The sequence below is a fragment of the Apium graveolens genome, unplaced genomic scaffold, assembly GCF_009905375.1.
Source record: "Apium graveolens cultivar Ventura unplaced genomic scaffold, ASM990537v1 ctg2999, whole genome shotgun sequence".
Lineage (NCBI taxonomy): Eukaryota > Viridiplantae > Streptophyta > Magnoliopsida > Apiales > Apiaceae > Apium > Apium graveolens.
In genome coordinates, this window is record NW_027417894.1 from 27,929 (window position 1) to 50,478 (window position 22,550).

Here is a 22,550-nt window from a genome sequence, read left to right on the forward strand (position 1 = left end):
AAATTTCCACTCAAAAAAATGAATTTTTTGAAAAAGCTAAAAGGCCCGCCCAAAACTTGAATTCGACTGCATCTGATTGAAAATACAATTCTAAATTTAACCATATTCGGTCGATTTAACCAACACCAATTTTTAAAAAAATAAAATGATTAATCGGAACCCAGTTTCCGGTCATGTGTTCCAGTAACCACGAACAAGCACGGACCAAGTTTGTTTTGGCATCAAAATGAATTGGTTGCTCTGTTTTTATGTCCATTTTTGTATAATGGTAAAGGACAATCAACACAACAAACAACAGTCCAATCCCAACCTTAAATCCGGTTAATTTCAAACAAAAACCGATGACGACTCCGGCAAAACTCAATTTTTAATTGAATCTTAATTAAAAGCAATAATATCAAATTATAGTTTACAATCATACAAAGCTATCATAGGTGTATAGTCCTCCTAGGAATAACTTTAAAAAATTCTATTCTAAATTACAACATAAATAGATATATGAGCGTAGATAAAAAATGTGAGCACCTCGACAATTAGTTGCTCATCTTGAAGCAAATTTCCAAAATATTTTTTCAGACTCGACCAGTTGACTCAGTGAATCGTCCGAGTCAACTCAGTGAGTCGGCCAAGTTGACCCATCGACTTGTGTTGATTTGGCACTGATTTTCATGTCTCTGCCATTTTAGCTTCTTAATCCATCAGTTTCTTCTTCATTCTTCATTAATTCTGCACAAAAACACTCAAACATAAATTAGGGTTATAATAATTTGAACATAAATCTAGCCTAAATATACATATATCCGTGTAATCGTGTGTGTGAATTTTGATTTCGAATCAAACTCAAGTTCTATCGATTAGAACTCAAGTGGATTTGATCAAAAATTATTCGATTTTACCAACCCATCCAATTTAATGAACGATTCAACAGATTTTGCAATTGAATAGCTCGAATAGAGTGTATAGTATCTGATAGAGAAAGATTATTTGAGATTGGTTCGGAATCATTGATGAACTCGACGGAAAATAAAAGATATCAGCCGAGTTCTTGAGAGAGAATAAGAGAGAATTGAGACACGGCTGAGAGGCACATACACACAGCTTAGTAGTAAACCCTATTTTAGTGTATATTTGTTTTCACATGTACGGCTAGGATTAGATATTGAATGAGATGGACGGCCAAGATTGTAGGGTTTTTTTAATGAATTGGGCTGATTTGAATACTAATGGGCTTGGTATAAATCAGTTTATAAAATTATTTAAGTTTGGTCTGGCCTTATATTAGGATGATTGGGTTGGGCTTTTAATATTTTAAAAGATGAAAACATTTTATTTTTGTTTTTAAGAAAGTAATTTTCAAAATGTTTTTCAAATAATATATTATATAAAATAAAATTTTGATGCTTTTTTGTCACGATTTTGAAACTTTTTATGTGTAAAAATATTTAATTTATTTTTAAATTAATTTCTTTTCAATGCACTTGATCTAACCGTAAGGATGTCAATATATATATATATATATATATATATATATATTAATGATTTAACCGAAGTTTCATAACAATATAATTTTATTTGGTTTCCCATTTTAAAAGTCAAACATGAGTTTGACTAGTATAACTAACTAGTGATATAAATATATATATATATTAGTGATATAATGAAAGTTTCAAATCAAAATAATTTTATTTAATTTGCCATTTTAATAGTCAGGCAACAGTTTGACCAGTACAGCTAATTAGTATTTAGTCTTGAATTGGTGTTTTATTTTTTTTTTATAAATTTTTTCCATCGATTCAACCGTATGGATGCTTATATATATATTAGTGTTATGACCAAAATTTCATATCAAAATAATTTTATTTGGTTTGTCATTTTAAAAGTCAAATATCGGTTAGACTTATACTCATAACTAGCATCAATTATATTTTTTAAACAAATAAAGAAATTTGAAAATTCTTATAGCGCATAATTTATTTTTTCAAGAACTAATTTTTTTTATTTGGATAACTTTTAAATATCCATAATTTCAAAATATTCACTAACATTTAAATAATTTTTTTTATTAAAAATTAAATTGAAAAAAGTTATAAATACAACCGAATTTCGTTGAAATATACCTTCAAAATGGGCGGGAAATTTCCCTCATTTTTTTTAAAAGTGCAAAAGTATGGGTAAATTTCCCTCCATTTTTAAATATAAAATTTGACCGAAATCGGTTAAATTTAGGAGTGGCAAATAAATTACTTAGCGGGAAAATTCCCTCCATTTTTTTTGGGGCTAAATTCGAACGGAAATTCGACTAGTTTAATTTCGACCGTTTTAATTTCAACCGTTTTCAGTTAAAATTGATTGTAAATACGACTGTTTAAATACAACCGTTTGAATTCGACTGAGGCCGATCGAATTTAGCCGTGTCCAAAGGATTCGACCGCTTGCGGTCGAATTTAACCCCGGCCGAATTTAAATCAGTTGTATTTAACCTTGTTTTCTTGTAGTGAAGGTAAGAAGCATGAATATTGTAAAAATTAGCTACAAACTTTCTGGTTTGAAATGATAACAAATCCTAAGAATTGCAAATCAAGATCATCATTATCCCGATCTTAAAAGATTAAATTTGAAAAGTTGTTTAATTAATTATCTTAAATAACAAAGAGAAAATAAAATAAAATATAAAAAACTAAATTTAAGATATGACATAATCACCTTTGTGGGTGATAACTAAAAATGAAAAAAAATTAAAAGAGATTAAATTCTACATGTGACATAACCATCTTTTTAGGAGATAAATAATTATAACATCTCAAGGATCACTTATCTAATGATTATGAAGATCATTCTGATCATTGAACCATCTACCCTCATTTGCTACGTCATTTCCCTGCAGCAGTGACATAAAAAACTCTGAATTATCAAACTCAATGCCAGGTAGCTCAGGAAGCCCAGCATTTTCTTGTGGCATTATATAAGATTCAGGAACAACAGTTGTGGGTACTACCCCCATGCCAGACTGAGCCATTCCAATATTTTGCTGAGGCACCATGTATGATCCATATGCTGGCACAAGATCAACCATTGTAGGAGCAACCATTCCCCTTGTGGACGGAACCCGAATTGTTGACCCCGTTAGCATGGTAGGTATAGGACGGTTTAGTGCAGGTCCCACAAAAGATTCATGTGAAGATGCCAAGCTACACATTAATGTTTGCACCAAGACAAGACCAGGAGGTGTCACAGTGAGGGTTGAAGTAGCACTTACAGGTGCAAAGGAGGATGGTGGAGACATGGAGAGATTCATGGTCGAAGTATCAAAGGAGCACAGGGGAGATAGGGGGAGACTCATGGTTGAAGTAGCAAAGGAGGACAACGGAGACAGGGGGATACTCATGGTTGAAGTAGCACTTACAGGTGCAAATGAGGATGATGGAGACATGGGGAGACTCAGGGACCGAGTTGATTCAGGGACATAAGGCATTGATCCGGTACCTGTATAATGCCTGATAGCAGGCTCAGCTTCACGGAGAAGCCATTCAATGGTTTGCCCATCATTGCTGTGACCTAGTTCCTGTGTCAATTGAAAAATTCTTGCAGCTGTTATTATTGGAAGTCTGACTCTGGGTTCTCGGCCATACACCTTTTTGTGCCCAGAATTCTTAACCATCTTTGATTATTTTTAACGACTTGGTGTTCAGAGTAAAGTGATGGACTACAGAGGATCAGTAAGACCATGTTTATACAATATCAGTTATGTATTTATGAATTATGGTGAACTGTCTTCCACACCTAAATGTTTACTTAACAACCACTTACCAATACCAGTGAGCAGTGAAATTTTAATTATAATCATATAAAAGTACAAAATTTCACAAACGGTTATATACTTGATGCCAAATTTACATGCATATTGTTACTGGACTTTTAAATGTGCTCTGTCGTGTACATGTTTAATATGGATAAATTTAAAATAAAACATGTGTGGATAGTTATTTTTTACCAGTTTTTCTATCTTAAAAAATATTGTTAATTTTAATAAATTTTAGTTAGTCAATATTTTTTATTTGTTGCACAAATTTTGTACTAGGAGAAAGGGTACCGAGTGATATAAGATTTTAAATCTTAGATAATACATAAACATAAGCACTTTAAATTCAATTTATTATTGATGTAAAAATGTCCTAAGTCAATAATCTCAGATATTTTCTTTTTCAATTAATTTGCTGATAAAAGTCCTATATTCCTTTTTTTCTTAACAGACTTAATGGTTTCCTTGCTTTTCTTTCTTTGAGTTTTATCATTTACCAGTTCTTCTTGTGATACTGATGTTGAACCCTTTTCAAAAGTAGATTTGGGTTCATCAGCTTCTGATGAAATAAACTTAACAGGAGTTTTAAGGAAAATTTTATTTTCAGTGTCAACATCCTTAATTCCATCTTTATAGCCTAGGCATTCTTTCCAGTGTTTCTTTGAGATCGTCTCATGAACCTTTTTTCCTGAATCAGTCCAGGCTTTAAGGGTTTTTCTCTCATTCTCTAGATTCTTTTCTAACATACTGTATCTAGCCTCAAGAATCTTAATTGTATGTTTAGCTCTCTTACATTCTTTCTTCAAATCTATCTGATGTATCAAGTCAGACTCTAACTGATCATTCCTAGATTTCAATGTCTTAATTTCAGTTATAAGTCTATCATTTTCTAAAGTCTTATTCTTAAAACTACCATGCAAAGATTTAAGAATAGATTTCAATTCAGATATATTTTCAGTATCAAAAGTGAAGAAAGGAGTTTATACCTTAGGCTCAGAAGCAGCAGGATCATCAAGACTGTCCATCAGTGCATATCATGTATTTTCATCTTCAGAGTTAGAGGAGTCCACCCAATTCTTGCTTGAAGTGATCAGGGCTTTGCTCTTCCCTTGATCACACTACTAGAAATATGGCATCAGACATCGGTTCTGAACCGATATTAAAAAAAATCTGAACTGATGTCTTCGCGTGTGATGTTAAATGTCATTAGCCTTTGACATCGGTTAACAACCGATGTCTATTACGGTGCTATACATCGATTTTAAGATTAATTGTGATGTCTTTGCAACAAATTTCAACTTATATTACAGTATTTCTAATTGAATATGAGTATATTAAGAGGTATTTATCCATTAAAATATGAAACTTTACAAGCTCTAGAAGCCATTTATTAAAATTCATTCGAACAAACCGATGTCAAAATAGAGAATCAACATCGGTTTATTTATTTGCCCGATGTGAAATGCGGGATTAGACATCGGTTCATTTAGACGTCCCATATGAAATGTAGGATTAGACATCGGTTTTGTTTCTGTATCCAATGTGAAATCATTGAGTTTCTTTTCAGAACTGATGTCAAATGACTATTTCACATCGGATTTTTTAGTTCTTTTTTGTTTAATATTATTTTACCTGATGTCTTTCTTATATTTTTTACATCGGTTTATATTTACCAATGTGATGTTAATGTCTTGTATATTGCATGCCATCCTAATACTGTTCACATCCACAGGAACCAATTACATTTACAACCAAAAAAATACCAAACAATGCAACATAAACATAAAGCTACATTGATACCAAATTTCTTAACATTAAATATTCCAAGAAGTGGTCAATTCAGACACATTCCAAGTCTAAAATAAATATCACAACCACAAACAATAAAACCCAAATTTAATAATTATTACATCCAACAATCTAAACATATTTGACTTGGAACAGATATGTCAAAGGAAATCATAGAAGCCAAGCAAAAAAGCCAATCGTCCCAGTCAAAGATAAAGAAGGCAAACAACGCGATTGACATATACCCAAAATACAAGATACCGGAAACTAGCTTTATAATCTCCAACTTTGTGAAAAAGTAGAAAATGGAGTAGAGGAACAGGTACAAGGAAGATGATCCTGCTGTAGGGTAAGCCCTCCACCACCAATTATAATCTTCACTGCATGTTATTACCAGAATAACAAAAACTATGAATATGAGGATGCAAGCCACATAACGTGGAGTTTAAAATCATGTCTTCCTCTATCTGACATGACTTAGCTACCTAAAATATTGCATAAAATGAGAATTCTTGTTTAAAGGACTCAAGGATTAATGGAAAAGAAGCAGGATTGTTTTTTGCAGCTACTTTCATTTTAGAATTTTAACATACTTCTGGAAATCTGGTAATCATTTGTGATTATGTCCAAACAAATTGGAAGACAACTCTCTTTGTTCTAATTTAGAACAAGTTATATTTATCTATGTTTAACAATTCAGAGTATATTTCCGGTGTAACGCAGAATCTCTACCACAACCTTGAATCGTAAACAGCTGCAACACATCGACGTCCCATCTAATAAATGTTTGTAGCAGACCGTCTGACCCCAGTAGGGACGCGTTAACCAGTTAGAAAGTATCTGTAGAAAAATAAATTAGGTGCTAGTACCCAAACCATCTACTACCATATTCTTAACTTTTAATTTTAATTATGTTTTGGCTAATAAACACCCGAGAAGTGCCTATATATCAGAGAGATATGCGCCTTTCGCAAATTATGTTTAACACACTCATCTACTTTGAGAGAAGAGTGCTTCAGTACCTTCATCATGCATCTATATTCTAAAATGCATAATTAACATAAAAACGTAGATATCGAAAGAAACTTTTGCACGACCTTTACCTCATTGATTCATCTATATCTTTCACGCTGCCTTGGATTGCCCCAGCATGTTGTTCATCTTCCTCTGTATCACTTGTAAAAAGTTGAAACGATAGAGGAAGCTATCAAGCACATAGGATAAGTTAATTATTTGAACACAAGTAAGTTGCTCACCTACAGAATTGATCTTTGTACTATTAAATTCTAGGTCACTCTGTTCAACAGCATGGTACATATCTTCGGTCTCGTCCTCTAACAGTGACTGGCAAAAAATCAACTTGAAAATAATGTGAAAAACAAAACATTTTACGTATTGTATTTCGATTTTAAAAATGGCATCGACTCAGATTTCAAATTCTAAAGCTATAAACATTCTACATTAATATATCCGATGTATGTTTACAAAGAACATTTATATAAAACAACTTAACCTGAAGTAGTCCCATTCTATCTAGAATTGACGTCTGTGACATTCCCATTCTCCAGAATACCGACCCAAATATCATAGCTGATGCAATTGACATTCTTGTTCGAACTTTATTGGTCGGCCCATCGCGAGAAGCCTAGTCATAGCTGATGCAATTTTGCTATATTTTGTCTTGGAAAAGTAATGGTCTGCTGTATTTATTCCATAAATTGCCTTCTCTTTCTATCTACACCAGAATTAGAGGAAACAGAAGAAGACACTGAGACATATGAAAATAGATTATATTGTTATAGTAACAGTGAGCCTGGAAAAGTTATATCAACAGTGATATTAATCTTACTAGCCCGAAAAACTTGAACATACAATCTTTTTAGAAGTACTTACGAAAATTTAACTAGTCACAGATTTTAGATACATCGTATGGGGGTAATTAAGGGGATTAGAGGGTGGTAATTAATTGGGAGCAAAACAATAAGAAAAATGTTCTTTAAAGCATTAAAAAAATTTATTTCTTCCTGCCAAATAACATAAAAGACACGCATGTGGAAAATCAACGTGTTCAAGGCACGAATAAACATAATTCTGATTAACCAAAATAGAGAGTATGCACTGGTTAGAATAAGTAACTTATGAACTCTTTAAAAAAAGGGATGCAATATGATATATGTGGTTAATCACATGCCACTAAATTATTCTTTCTACAGATAAAGAAAAAAGTAATAACAGAAACAAGAAATTAACAAACCAATCCTCAGGCCAAATATATACATTTTAACTCCCATATAATACTGTATCAAGTGTCCCAGTGAACAGACTGTCGTACTAAATACAACAGGGGTAAACATGAACCATAGCTAATATGGTAAGAGGAAGCAAATTTTAACCAAGATGAAGACTTACTTGCTGGGTGATCTTTCATCGTAACAAGTATCCCAACAAATATTGAGGCCAACGAAACATAGAATGATAGTCACTATGATCCCGTAAATCTGGAGGTCATGTAAGCTTGGGTTTTTATAGGCTCAGCAACTGTTGTCCCATTTACTATCATAATTGTCTCTGCACTTAAAGATAGCAACTGCAATCAAGTGGGTGTGATTTGGATTACTTAATCTAGCTACCCCAAAAAGGTTAAAAAGATTTGAAAACATAACTTAACTAGTTGTTAGCTTGAAAACTAAAACTGACAATTATTTTGAGCACGAAAAGTGCAAGCTTCAGATCCAAAAAGCTCAGGTTGTGTTAATTCCTGTTCTTGCTCTATTAATGAGGTCATCCCCATAGCTTAATTAACTAAAACGAAGGAGTGCATCATCCGTATCTATGTCAATTCTTCAAAATAAGATATGATGTATCAGACCAAGCACATTTTTTGCCTGATGGAAGCTAGAACAAAAACTTTTAAGATCCATACTAACAGACGTAGCAAATAATTTAAAAACAAACTCTGATCTGTAAGATCTAAACTCTTTCACTGTAAAATCAGACCTAAAAATAAACTCATAAATTAAAACACATAGCCTTCACCCGAAAGAAATCAAAATACTTCAATATATTTATACCAAAATATTACTAATGTAAGAATGAGTACAAAAATGAAAACATACACATGAAATGGATCTAATAAATCTGTTTGAAGTTATCCGTTAGAAAAAGTCTATTTTTCTTGTAGTTGAGAGATCATTTTTTATGTATTCATAATACCACTGTAAATCTAAAGGAACCAACAGAACTTGAAGAAGATCCATGCTTTTGTATCCTTCTTTGTTTTTTTAACACCTAAACTTAATAGCAGAACATAATAGAATAAACAAACTGAACATACAAATATAAATATACACTGACAGATCTATATAAATACACAATGGATGTAAATAACGCTAAAAGAAAGAGATATTTTACCGATTGAAGGATATGTTTCAAGCTCCAAAGCTTCAGACCTATAAACAAAAGCTTCATTAAAATCAAAATGTAAAATTTTGAAACAAATTTAAAATTTACATATATAATCAAACCAAACATTTGCTTTCTCGACTCGATTTTAAGCTACCAAATTAAATAAGACCACCAATTTTTAGCCCGATTTGTAACGGAAAACTCCTTCCCTTTCTTCAAACCATCGTCAATCGCTTTCATCATGGCCAGAGTCTAACCTTCACCAATCGATTTTATATAAATCGAAGCTTCCACCAAGATCTAGATAGGGAGTCGAAAGAGAGAGGAGAAAGAGATGGTAATAGAGAATACAAAGGTAGAGTGGAGAAAGAGAGAGACGGAAAGAGAGAGGGGGGAGAGAGGGGGGAGAGAGGGGGGAGAGAGATGAAGTTCGATATTTAAGAGAGAGAATTAGGGTTTTTGAGATAGAGCAAAGGTTTGAGAGAGAATTACAATCGTGGTCTGAGAGAGAGAGAGCAAAGAGAGAGCCGCAAGTTTGAGAGAGAGAAAGAGCCCTGATGTGTGAGTCGAGGTTTGGGGGAGAGAGATAAAGATGGAGATAGCTACAGAGATAGAGATGTATGGGTGTGTGAGTAAAAGGGGAAGGGGAAATAATTTTTTAACTTTTTTGTTACCGGAAAAATTTGGGTACGTACTCAGCGGGGGAACTGAAACATTTATTTAGTCATTTTTTTAGAAATGGTTATAGACAACGGTTAGTATAAATAACCGATGTTAAAGTGAAAAACATTAATTTGTTATTATTTTAAAATTAAACATAGACAACGGCTACTATGTAAAATCGATGTTAAACAGGCTTTTCACATCGTTTTTTTTAAACCGATGTTAAATATGCTTTTAACATCGGGTGTATTACATACCGATGTTTAAGCACCGATGTCGTATCTACTATTTTTAGTAGTGTCATGCTTTATTTTCTTGCACTCTGAGGCAAAGTGACCAGGTTCATCACAGTTGTAGCACTTGATCTTTATCCTGTCTAGCTTCCCAGCTTTAGAGTCCTTTCCATCTTTTCTCCCAATTGACTTCTTTTCACCTCCAATGAACTTCTTCCTGAAGCTTCTGTTGTTCCTAGACTTCCTGAATTGCATTCTCCTGAAGCCCTTAACCAGTAATGCAGCCATTTGCATGGCATCAGAATTTGTCATGTTCTCATCAGTTTCAGAATCAGTATCATCATCAGGATATGATGATAAATCATCAGTATCTAATTCTGGCAATTTGTTCTTCTTTCGTACAGCTCCAACAGACTTTTCTTTTGAAGATTTATCATTAACTTTCAAAGCAACAGATTTCCCTTTGCTGCTTTTCCTCTCTCTCCTTTGCTGAACCTCCAAATTATGAGTTCTTAGCATGCCATAGACTTCATCCAGAGTAATTACGTCCAAATCATACTGATATCGTATGATTGAAGTCTGAGTCTCCCATTCTTCATTTAATGCTCTTAAAAACTTGGTGTTTGAATCCTCTCGATCATACACCTTTCCTACCAAAGACAGATTGTTGAGTAGAGTCAGAAATCTGTCATAGATATCAGTGAGACTTTCATCAGGCTTGGCCTCAAAGTGTTCATATTCTTGAATCAGAACATCCCTTTTGTTCTTCTTGATGGCCATGGTTCCTTGACATTGAGTTTCAAGAGCATCCCATATTTCTTTGGTAGTTTTCTAGGCTATGACCCTATTTGACATCACAGAATTAAGACCGTTATGCAAAATGTTTCTTACCTTTGCATCTTTCAGCACAACTACTTTCTCTTCTAGTGTCCATTCTGTCTTCTCCTTCAGTTGATAGTGTTCAGCAACCGAAGGAGTTGCATGCACCAGTTTTGTTGGCATGAAGGGTCCATCATTGATTACGTCTAGATAATCTGGATCTGTAGCTTCCAGGTACATGAGCATCTTCACCTTCCATGTTGGATATTCAGTCTTTTCAGAATGGGAATTTTAATACTTTCATACTTGTTCAGAGACATGTTTAGATCATTTCTGATTATAAATTTATCAGTGTGCTCTGATACCAATTGTTTCCCAGTAAAGATACAATTGTTCAAAGGGGGGGGGGGTTGGATACAATTGTATAAATATTTCGAACAAGTAATAAAATATAACAGCTTTTTATATTTATGATAAAAACTGTTACAAAATCCTCTCAAGAAATACCGATGTTCTTGAGAGCTGCTAGGTCGAAAGATCCTCGAGTGTTGTTCACTAAGTGATGACCTAAACCGTGTTTATATACTACACAGCTACAACAGATTAATCTAAGATATACATTATCAAAAACTAACCGAAACTGACACATATCTTAAACTAAACAGATAAAGTCCTATCTCTCAGACGTAACAGATATCTGCTCCACATTATAAGGAACAGAACAAATCCTCTAATGCTGACTGTCTTCAAATACTGATGTCATACAAATCCTGATGACATACCAAATCCTGACGGTACATCAGATCCCGATGACATCTGAACAGCCAGATCCTGAGCTTCTTCTGATCATTGAGAATTCAATATATAAAATAATCATCTACCCCTAACATCAGACTCAGGAATAGCAGTTTTCCTTTTCTTATTCCTCTTGTAATCAATAGCAAGATAATTAGTATCTTCACAGTTAAAACAAGTTTTCCTAGGAGCACTGGGAACAACCTTGTAAATTGAATCCTTAGAAATACCTTGCTTACCATTCCTGTTCTCTTAGGACTTTTTGCTTGAGGTTTGTCAATAACCTCAGATATTATCTTTTTCAATTAATTTGCTGACAAAAGTCCTATGTTCTTTTTTTTCTTAACAGACTTAATGGTTTCCTTGCTTTTCTTTCTTTGAGTTTTATCATTTACCAGTTCTTCTTGTGATAATGATGTTGAACCCTTTTCAAAAGTAGATTTGGGTTCATCAGCTTCTGATGAAATAAACTTAACAGGAGTTTTAAGGGAAATTTTATTTTTAGTGTCAACATCCTTAATTCCATCTTTATAGCCTAGGCATTCTTTCCAGTTTTTCTTTGAGATCATCTCATGAACCTTTTTCCTGAATCAGTCCAGGCTTTAAGGGTTTTTCTCTCATTCTCTAGATTCTTTTCTAACATACGGTATCTAGCCTCAAGAATCTTAACTGTATGTATCAAGTCAGACTCTAACTGATCATTCCTAGATTTCAATGTCTTAATTTCAGTTATAGTCTATCATTTTCTAAAGTCTTATTCTTAAAACTACCATGCAAAGATTTAAGAATAGATTTCAATTCAGATATATTTTCAGTATCAAAGTGAAGAAAGGAGTTTGTACCTTAGGCTCAGAAGCAGCAGGATCATCAAGACTGTCCATCAGTGCATATCATGTATTTTCATCTTCAGAGTCAGAGGAGTCCACCCAATTCTTGCTTGAAGTGATCAGGGCTTTGCTCTTCCCTTGATCATTCTTTTGTTTTCTTGCACTCTGAGGCAAAGTGACCAGGTTCAGCACAGTTGTAACACTTGATCTTTGTCCTGTCTAGCTTCCCAGCTTTAGAGTCCTTTCCATCTTTTCTCCCAATTGACTTCTTTTCACCTCCAATGAACTTCTTCCTGAAGCTTCTGTTGTTCCTAGACTTCCTGAATGCATTTTCCTGAAGCCCTTAACCAGTAATGCAGCCATTTGCATGACATCTGAATTTGTCATGTTCTCATCAGTTTCAAAATCAGTATCATCATCAGGATATGAGGATGAATCATCAGTATCTAATTCTGGCAATTTGTTCTTCTTTTGTACAGCTCAACAGACTTTTCTTTTGAAGCTTTATCATTAACTTTCAAAGCAATAGATTTCCCTTTGCTGCTTTTCCTCTCTCCTTTGCTGAACCTCCAAATTATGAGTTCTTAGCATGCCATAGACTTCATCCAGAGTAATTACGTCCAAATTATACTGATATCGTATGATGAAGTCTGAGTCTCCCATTCTTCACTTAATGCTCTTAAAAAATTGGTGTTGAATCCTCTCGATCATACAACTTTCCTACCAAGACAGATTGTTGAGTAGAGTCAGAAATCTGTCATAGATATCAGTGAGACTTTCATCAGGCTTGGCCTCAAAGTGTTCATATTCTTGAATCAGAATATCCCTTCTGTTCTTCTTGATGGCCATGGTTCCTTGACATTGAGTTTCAAGAGCATCCCATATTCCTTTGGCAGTCTTGTAGGCTATGATCCTATTTGACATCACAGGATTAAGACTGTTATGCAAATGTTTCTTACCTTTGCATCTTTCAACACAACTACTTTCTCTTCTGGTGTCCAATTCTATCTTCTCCTTCAGTTGATAGTGTTCAGCAACCGAAGGAGTTGCAGGCACCAGTTTTGTTAGCATGAAGGGTCAATCATTGATTACGTCTAGATAATCTTGATCTGTAGCTTCCAGGTACATGAGCATCTTCACCTTCCATGTTGGATATTCAGTCTTTTTCAGAATGGGAATTTTAATACTTTCATACTTGTTCAGGGACATGTTTAGATCGTTTCTGATTATAAATTTATCAGTGTGCTCTGATACCAATTGTTTCCCAGTAAAGATACAATTGTTCAGGGGGGGGGTTGGATACAATTGTATAAATATTTCGAACAAGTAATAAAATATAACAGCTTTTTATATTTATGATAAAAACTGTTACAAATTCTCTCAAGAAATACCGATGTTCTTGAGAGCTGCTAGGTCGAATGATCCTCGAGTGTTGTTCACTAAGTGATGACCTAAACCGTGTTTATATACTACACAGCTACAACAGATTAATCTAAGATATACATTATCAAAAACTAACCGAAACTGATACATATCTTAAACTAAAAAGATAAAGTCCTATCTCTCAGACGTAACAGATATCTGCTCCCCATTATAAGGAACAAAACAAATCCTCTAATGCTGACTGTCTTCAAATACTGATGTCATACAAATCCTGATACATACCAAATCCTGACGGTACATCAGATCCCGATGACATCTGAACAGCCAGATCCTGAGCTTCTTCTGATCATTGAGAATTCAATATATAACAAAGCCAATAAAAGATTTAATCCCAATTCCCTTGACTCCCAGCGACCCGAAAAAGATGATTTTTATTGGAGCTTCTTTAAAGGAACCCCTGACGTTGATAAAGTTCTGACAAGAGAACAATGACATTTTTGCGTGGTCAGCAGTTGATATGGCGAGTATTGTTTTGAATTGATAACTCATAAGCTAAATATCGACCCTAACCGAAATACAGTAAAGCAAAAGAAAATGAGTTTTGCTTTGAAAAGAAAAGAGGCCATAAACATAAGGTAAAAAGCTCTTAGAGGTTGGGTTCAATGAGGAAATACAATTCATGGAATGATTGGCTAATCCGGTGATGGTGAAAAAAGCTAATGGAAAGTGGAGGATGTATGTTGACTTCACTAACCTGAACGATGCATGTCCAAAGATAATTTTCCTTTCCCACAGATAGACACTTTGATAGATTCCACTGGAGGGCATGAGATGCTGAGTTTCATGGATGGATTGAGCGGCTATAATCAAATCAAAATGCATAAAAATGACAATCCAAAAGGTATTATTCATCACCAACTTTGGTATTTTTTTATTATCTTGATTATGACATTTGGTCTCAAGAATGCAGGAGCCACTTACCAATGGTTGGTGAATAAGATTTTTAAGGATCTTATTGGAAAGATCATGGAGGTCTACGAAGATGACATGTTAGTCAAGAGCCTTCTAAAGGTTGATCATATAGCCCATTTGAGGGAAACTTTTGAGGTTTTGAGATATCACAAGATGATGTTGAATTTCGCCAGGTGTCCTTTTGGTGTAGGATCTGGAAAGTTTTTAGGATTAATGGTCTCCAGAGGGGAATTGAGGCCAATCCTAACTTGATAAAGGCCATCCTGGATATGGAACATCCACGCTCTGTAAAGGACATTCAGGAAACACAATGAAATGATTACTGCTTTGGGACGGTTCATCTCCAAGTCCGGAGACAAGTGCCAGCCATTCTTCAAATCTTTAAAGAAGTAAAAGATTTTCCTTTGGACCGATGAATGTCAGATGTCGTTTAAGGAATTAAAGAAATACAAGGTTCAAGCCCCGTTGTTGGCCAAACCAGTTCAGAATGAAAGTCTGTATTTGTACTTGGTTGTTTTTGAAGAGCCTTGAGCGTTGTATTGGTAAAAAAGGAAGCCAAAACCCATAAACATATCTATTATGTCAACAAGATTCTACACGCAGCTGAGTTGAACTATTTAACTATAGTAAAGTTTGCTTTGGCCTTGGTCATGACTTTAAGAAAGTTACGTCCCTACTTCCAAGCACATAAAATCGAAGTGTTAAAAAATAAGCCTTTGAGAAACATCATCCATAGTTCTAAGGTCAGTGGAAGGCTGATCAAATGGGCTATAGAGCTTGAAGAATTTGACATTAAGTATAAGCCTAGAACATCGATAATAGCTCAGGTCTTGACTGACTTCGTGGTTGAATGTACTATTGACAACCAAGAAGTCGGGGGCAGGAAGATATAACTCAAGGCATGGATGGCCAAGATGGAGAAAAGATAGTTGAGAACAAAGAGTTCTGAGTGCTCTATTTAATGGGGCATTGAAAAATTCAAGTGGAGCTGGGATGATTTTACAAAGTCTCGATGGTGTCTTGATTGAGTATAATATAAAGTAAGATTTTCCTTCCACAAATAATGAGGCGGAATATGAAGCCCACATTGCAGGACTTGGCTTAGCTGGAACCTTGAGGGTTAAAAACTTGAAGGTCTGTGGAGACTCGAAACTTGTGGTGTCCCAGGTCAACTGGAGAATTTGAGGCGAGAGATGAGACCATGGCCATATATATGCGACTTGTGAGAGCTGTGATGACTTAGTTTGATGAATGTCATATTTGTATGGGACAAGTAAAAAGCCAATCAACTAAAGCATGGTGGTAAAACTAGTTTTTATGGCACTTATCGGTATTTCTTGGAACCAGATAAACCGTTGAGAATGATTATAAAGTTTGGAAGAACTGAAGCATATTCAGTTACATGTTGTTATTTAGGATCGCTAGTATGGAGTCTTTGTGAGGATATGCAGTTTCCTCCTTCAGGAAAGACGTCTCAAAGAAAATGGAAGAACTATGGTGTGACACATTTATATGTCTATCTCTGTAAAACACCTAATAGAACACTAGGAAAGTTGTTTATTGCCTTGAAGATATAGACTTAGTAAATTAGCTTCAAAGCTACGTCACAAATTTAACACAAATAATTATTCAATATAAATTTACTATGGTTTATCTTTGTAGAACACCTGATAACAAATAATTAGTTAAGAGTAAAATTTTACAATATGCTAGAGAACCTTTGTGTCTACTATGTATGAAATTTTTTTAGTGAATTTAAAAAAAAGTACTTGCACATTTTTCAGAAGCAAGGAACTTTTTATTTTTTTAATAGTAATCATATTTCGTACTTTAAATTTGATCAAAATTTGTCGCTTTTATAAACTCGACCAACTCAAATGGAGTCATATTTATAATTTTGACCAAAAGTAACCTAGTCAAATTTATAAAATTGATTGATTTTAACTCGTTAGCCGACACATTTGTAACAACAGGCGGGAAATTCAATTTTTATCGAAATTTTTGATGACAAAAGTCAAAATATAAAATTGACTGTTCGAAGTCAATTTTAGTCTATCAAAATTGAAAAATTGAGCAATCATATTTAGTCCGTCAAATTTAACTAAATTTGACCTATTTAGCTAAATTTGACCGGCCTAGTACGTCAAATTTAATTAAATTTGACATTTTTAGCTAAATTTGACCATCCTAATAATGACCGATGCAATTCAGTCATATTTAACTTAATTTGACCATTGACGGTCATTTTTGCTTAAATATGACCAAAACATTTTGATCAAATTTAGCCAATGTTTCTCCATAACAATATAAAAGTTAAAGGAAGTTTAAAGATACAACGCTATTATTTTAGCTTTATTAAGCCTATTTAAAAATAGTAGTACTTTTTATTTTTATCTTAATGACACTATATGATTAATTGATAACTTTTCTTGAGTGTTAATATAGGAAATATGAAAATTTAGCTGAATATTGCTCTTTTCACTTTGATTACACCATACAAAATGTATAGAATAATATATTTATGGGTAAATATTGTATTTAGTGTATGTGTGTGAATTCGAATATATATGTACAAAAAGCATAATATATATACAGATTTCTATAAAATTGTGCGTAAATATGAATTTTTACTTCTTATTTCACATGATTATATATATGAATTATTTTTTCACTTATTTTTTAATTAACTTATGTTGATATTTTTATTTTATAAATACGAACATGATAAAAAAATACAATGTACATTTAAGATCAATATAAGTTTGAAATTAATCACATATACTCATATAAGAATAACAATAATAATAATAATAATAATAATAATAATAATAATAATAAAATTTATTAATAATAACAACAATAATAAAAACAACAACAACAACAAGAATTATAATGATAATGATAATGATAATAATTATAATAATAATAATAATAATAATAATAGTGGAAGTTTACTTAATTCTAAACTTCATATATTATAGGATTACTAGTCATTTTTCTGCTCCAAGATAAGCACAACATTAGTTAGCCATTGGCAACAAATGTTAGAGAAGTTTCTCAGGGCCTTGGCTACAAATGTAACATATTAGGTTTAATTAATTCAATATTATTTATGCTTGTAGGCTAATTTGAAAGAATGTCCAAAATACCCCATTTTCCAGCCCCAACTGCCAAAAATACCCAGATGCGCGCGGACTGCCCAAAATACCGACAGATTACGCTTTACATTACTGCGTATACAACCTTCAGTTTTTTTGTAAAGGACACGCATGTGGGCCATGCGTACTCACTTTTTTGAAAAATAAGAAATACACATTTCACACATGCGTATTCCCTAAAAACAAAAAAATGAATACGCATTTCACATATGTGTATCCTTTATAAATTTTAAAAAAACGAAATTCGCATTTGGACATGCGTATTCAACAGGTAATTTGGACACTCCGTCCCGCCAAATGGTATTTTGGGTACTAAGCCCCCAAATGGTGGGTATTTTGGTTTTTCACCCGGCTAATATTTCAAAATATTTAGAGGATTAAAAATATAAAGTATTTTTTAAAAAATCTAGTTTTCTAAAATACAATTTAATGATTTAACATAAAAGTTTCTAAATAGTGGTGACAAATAAAAATAAAAACTAATACTGTCATGTTATTTTTTTAGTTATAGTCATTACTATAAGAATTTTGTTATGATTATGTATAATTAATTGCTACAAAAATAATAATAATTTGGATTTTATTCTTAATTCATTTTGTTTATTGAAAGTTAAATCTGCTTTTATTGTATGTAAATTTTAATCATGCTTTAGGAGTTTGATAGTCTCTTCCAATGTTCTAAAAATCGGTCTAGGTGACCGTCTAGGCGGTTCTTATGCCATAGGCGGTGGTAAAACGCCCTGACTCGGACCTAGGTGGTGATTTATGCCTTTTTGCTGAAAATCGGGTCAAAATCAGAATTAGGCGGGCTAAGCGGTCATAGGCGATCTGGTCGAAAAATAATTAAAAATCATTGTTTTTTACCTTTTTATGATTTTAATTCATTAATTTGATAATTTTACACAATATCATGCCAATTTCTAATATAAAGTATTGGTAAAAAGTAATAAGTAATCTAACATATTTATTTCCCACTTGAAATATAAAATGAATATTGTAATTAGTTTAGAAGTGTGAATTAAAATATTAGTTAATATTGTAAACTCAATAATTAGTAAATAACGAATGTCAAATGTGTAGATATTGTTTAATACCATTCTAATTTCTTTTGTCAAATAAATATCTGACATATTTATCATTTTATAATAATAAAAGTTAAAAATAATATTTATATTCTCCCTATTAATGTTCCGATTAATCAGTCCGATTAATCAGTTCGATTAATGTTCCAATTAATGGCTCTCATTAATTTTTAGGGGCTCGGAAATTTGAGTGCTGTGCACTATGTAGTTGTGGTTTCTACTATCTAATCTCATTTGTCAGATTTCATAGCAGTTATTAGTGAACACTTTACTTTTGTTATATCTATCTATGTACTATTCCTTAAATAGAGACCACTGACTTCATCAAACCTTAAACGTGGTTCCTTTTGTATATAAGGTTACCAAAATTAATTATATATTTTGGTTATCATTTCTTCTCTTATAATTTTTCCCATAAAATCAGATCATATGGTTGCTAGGTTTCAAACTCAAGCATTAAATTAATTGTTTTTGTAATAAAATTACAATCACTATTTCTTGATGAGATCATATGTTACAATTTTTTTTATTTATGTTAAAATGTAAATAATTATAAAGACAACTAAAGTGTAATAATGTGTAAGGTATATTTCAAGTATTCTTCAACTAAAAGCAAATAATAATCACAAGAAGTGTTCTAAAAATCTCCAATTTAACCAATTAATTCGCGATTAATCCCCCGCAAGGTATCCAACAGATTCAATTTTTGAAATCCGATTAGTCCTTAATTTTTGAAATCCGATTAGTCCTTAGGAATTTTTCTGTATTGGAGTATATATAATTATTTAATAAAATTAAAATTATTATATTCCTTTAAATATGAATAAATATAAAAATTAAGATATAATAAATATATATTTGTTAATAAATAACTAATATAATCATAATAATATATTAAATATAATTTAATATTATAATACATCCGTTTTTTACTACGATTAATCTCCTGTTTCAATTAATCCCAAATTGGTAGCACCACCGATCTTCCCCAATTCCCGATTTTTACAAATCACAAGTAACTAAATTTAAATTATTTCTATTTTTTTGGTTTGAAAATTTAACAAATTAAATTATTTATTGGAACTGATATTTTTTTTTTGGACCGAGGAAGGCATTGACCATACTTATTGATATATATTATTTTAGTAAATTTAATTTAATATATTATATACTTTCTTATTTCATATTTCACATTCCAATAATTTTTTGATAATTAAATTGTAATTCACTTTAAATAGAACTTTAAATAAAATATATTGCATCTTTTCTTATCAAATATCAATAATAAAATGTCTATTGTTTCAAAATAAGTAAACAAGATACTCAAATTTAATTTAACCATATGTTCTATAAGATTTTTCCCATCTAACAATTTGCTTGTAGGTGAACTTTTGGTATAGGTTGGAACATTTTTTCTATACTCTAAGAGAAAATATTTTTACATTATATTTAATTTGTAATATATTGAATCCCTTTATTTTTTTACCCCAATAATAACCCATTTAATAAAATTTTGGATTTAATTGTTAAATTACTCTAACAATGACTTTGGTAACATACATTATAAATTTATAGTTAAATACCTAAAATTACTACTTGGACAATGCCCAAAATTAATTTTTTTTATGCTAAAGTTCACTTTCAGAGAAATAGAATTACCTTTACTTCTTGTAATTCTAAAGTCAAATTATCTCATTAATTTAGATGCAAAGTTAACAAGATTATTAAGATAGAACGTAAGAAGCATGAATATTGTAAAAATTAGCTACAAACTTTCTCGTTTGAAATGATAACAAATCCTAAGTCAAGATCATCATTATCCCGATCTTAAAAGATTAAATTTGAAAAGTTGTTTAATTAATTATCTTAAATAAGAAAGAGAAAATAAAATAAAATGTAAAAGACTAAATTTAAGATATGACATAATCACCTTTGTGGGTGATAACTAAAAATGAAAAAAAATTAAAGAGATTAAATTCTACATGTGACATAACCATCTTTTTAGGAGATAAATAATTATAACATCTCAAGGTTCACTTATCTAATGATTATGAAGATCATTCTGATCATTGAACCATCCACCCTCATTTGCTACGTCATTTCCCTGCAGCAGTGACATAAAGAACTCTGAATTATCAAACTCAATGCCAGGTAGCTCAGGAAGCCCAGCATTTTCTTGTGGCATTATATAAGATTCAGGAACAACAGTTGTGGGTACTACCCCCATGCCAGACTGAGCCATTCCAATATTTTGCTGAGGCACCATGTATGATCCATATGCTGGCACAAGATCAACCATTGTAGGAGCAACCATTCCCCTTGTGGACGGAACCCGCATTGTTGACCCCGTTAGCATGGTAGGTATAGGACGGTTCAGTGCAGGTCCCACAAAAGATTCATGTGAAGATGCCAAGCCACACATTAATGTTTGCACCAAGACAGGACCAGGAGGTGTCACAGTGAGGGTTGAAGTAGCACTTATTGGTGCAAAGGAGGATGGTGAAGACATGGGTAGACTCATAGTTGAAAAGGAGGATGGTAGAGACACGGGGAGACTCGGCTTCCAAGTAGCATATACGGGTGCAAAGGAGGATGGTGGAGACATGGGGAGATTCATGGTCGAAGTATCAAAGGAGCACAGGGGAGATAGGGGGAGACTCATGGTTGAAGTAGCAAAGGAGGACAACGGAGACAGGGGGATACTCATGGTTGAAGTAGCACTTACAGGTGCAAAGGAGGATGGTGGAGACATGGGGAGACTCAGGGACCGAGTTGATTCAGGGACATCAGGCATTGATCCGGTACCTGTATAACGCCTGATAGCAGGCTCAGCTTCACGGAGAAGCCATTCAATGGTTTGCCCATCATTGTTGTTACCTAGTTCCTGTGTCAATTGAAAAATTCTTGCAGCTGTTATTATTGGAAGTCTGACTCTGGGTTCTCGGCCATACACCTTTTTGTTCCCAGAATTCTTAACCATCTTTGATTATTTTTAACGGACTTGGTGTTCAGAGTAAAGTGATGGACTACAGAGGATCACTAAGACCATATTTATACAATATCAGTTATGTATTTATGAATTATGGTGAACTGTCTTCCACACCTAAATGTTTACTTAACAATCAACCACTTACCAATACCAGTGAGCAGTGAAATTTTAATTATAATCATATAAAAATACAAAATTTCACAAACGGTTATATACTTGATGCCAAATTTACATACATATAGTTACTGGACTTTTAAATGTGCTTGGTCGTGTACATGTTTAATATGGATAAATTTAAAATAAAACATGTGTGGATAGTTATTTTTTACCAGTTTTTCTATCTTAAAAAATATTGTTAATTTTAATAAATTTTAGTTAGTCAATATTTTTTAATTGTTGCACAAATTTTGTACTAGGAGAAAGGGTACCGAGTGATATAAGATTTTAAATCTTAGATAATACATAAACATAAGCACTTTAAATTCAATTTATTATTGATGTAAAAATGTCCTATGTCAATAACCTCAGATATTTTCTTTTTCAATTAATTTGCTGATAAAAGTCCTATGTTCTTTTTTTTCTTAACAGACTTAATGGTTTCCTTGCTTTTCTTTCTTTGAGTTTTATCATTTACCAG

The 22,550-nt window shown here is 32.7% G+C and overlaps 1 long non-coding RNA gene across 1 annotated transcript; it reads right to left on the minus strand.

Annotated features, from left to right (window-relative positions):
- Positions 1 to 298: 298 nt before the first annotated feature.
- On the minus strand, positions 299 to 1,107 carry LOC141700862 (uncharacterized). Its single transcript, XR_012566550.1, has 2 exons — positions 901 to 1,107; positions 299 to 726 (listed from the first exon to the last, which is right to left on the minus strand). It is a non-coding gene; the product is annotated as an uncharacterized LOC141700862 (long non-coding RNA).
- Positions 1,108 to 22,550: the final 21,443 nt, after the last annotated feature.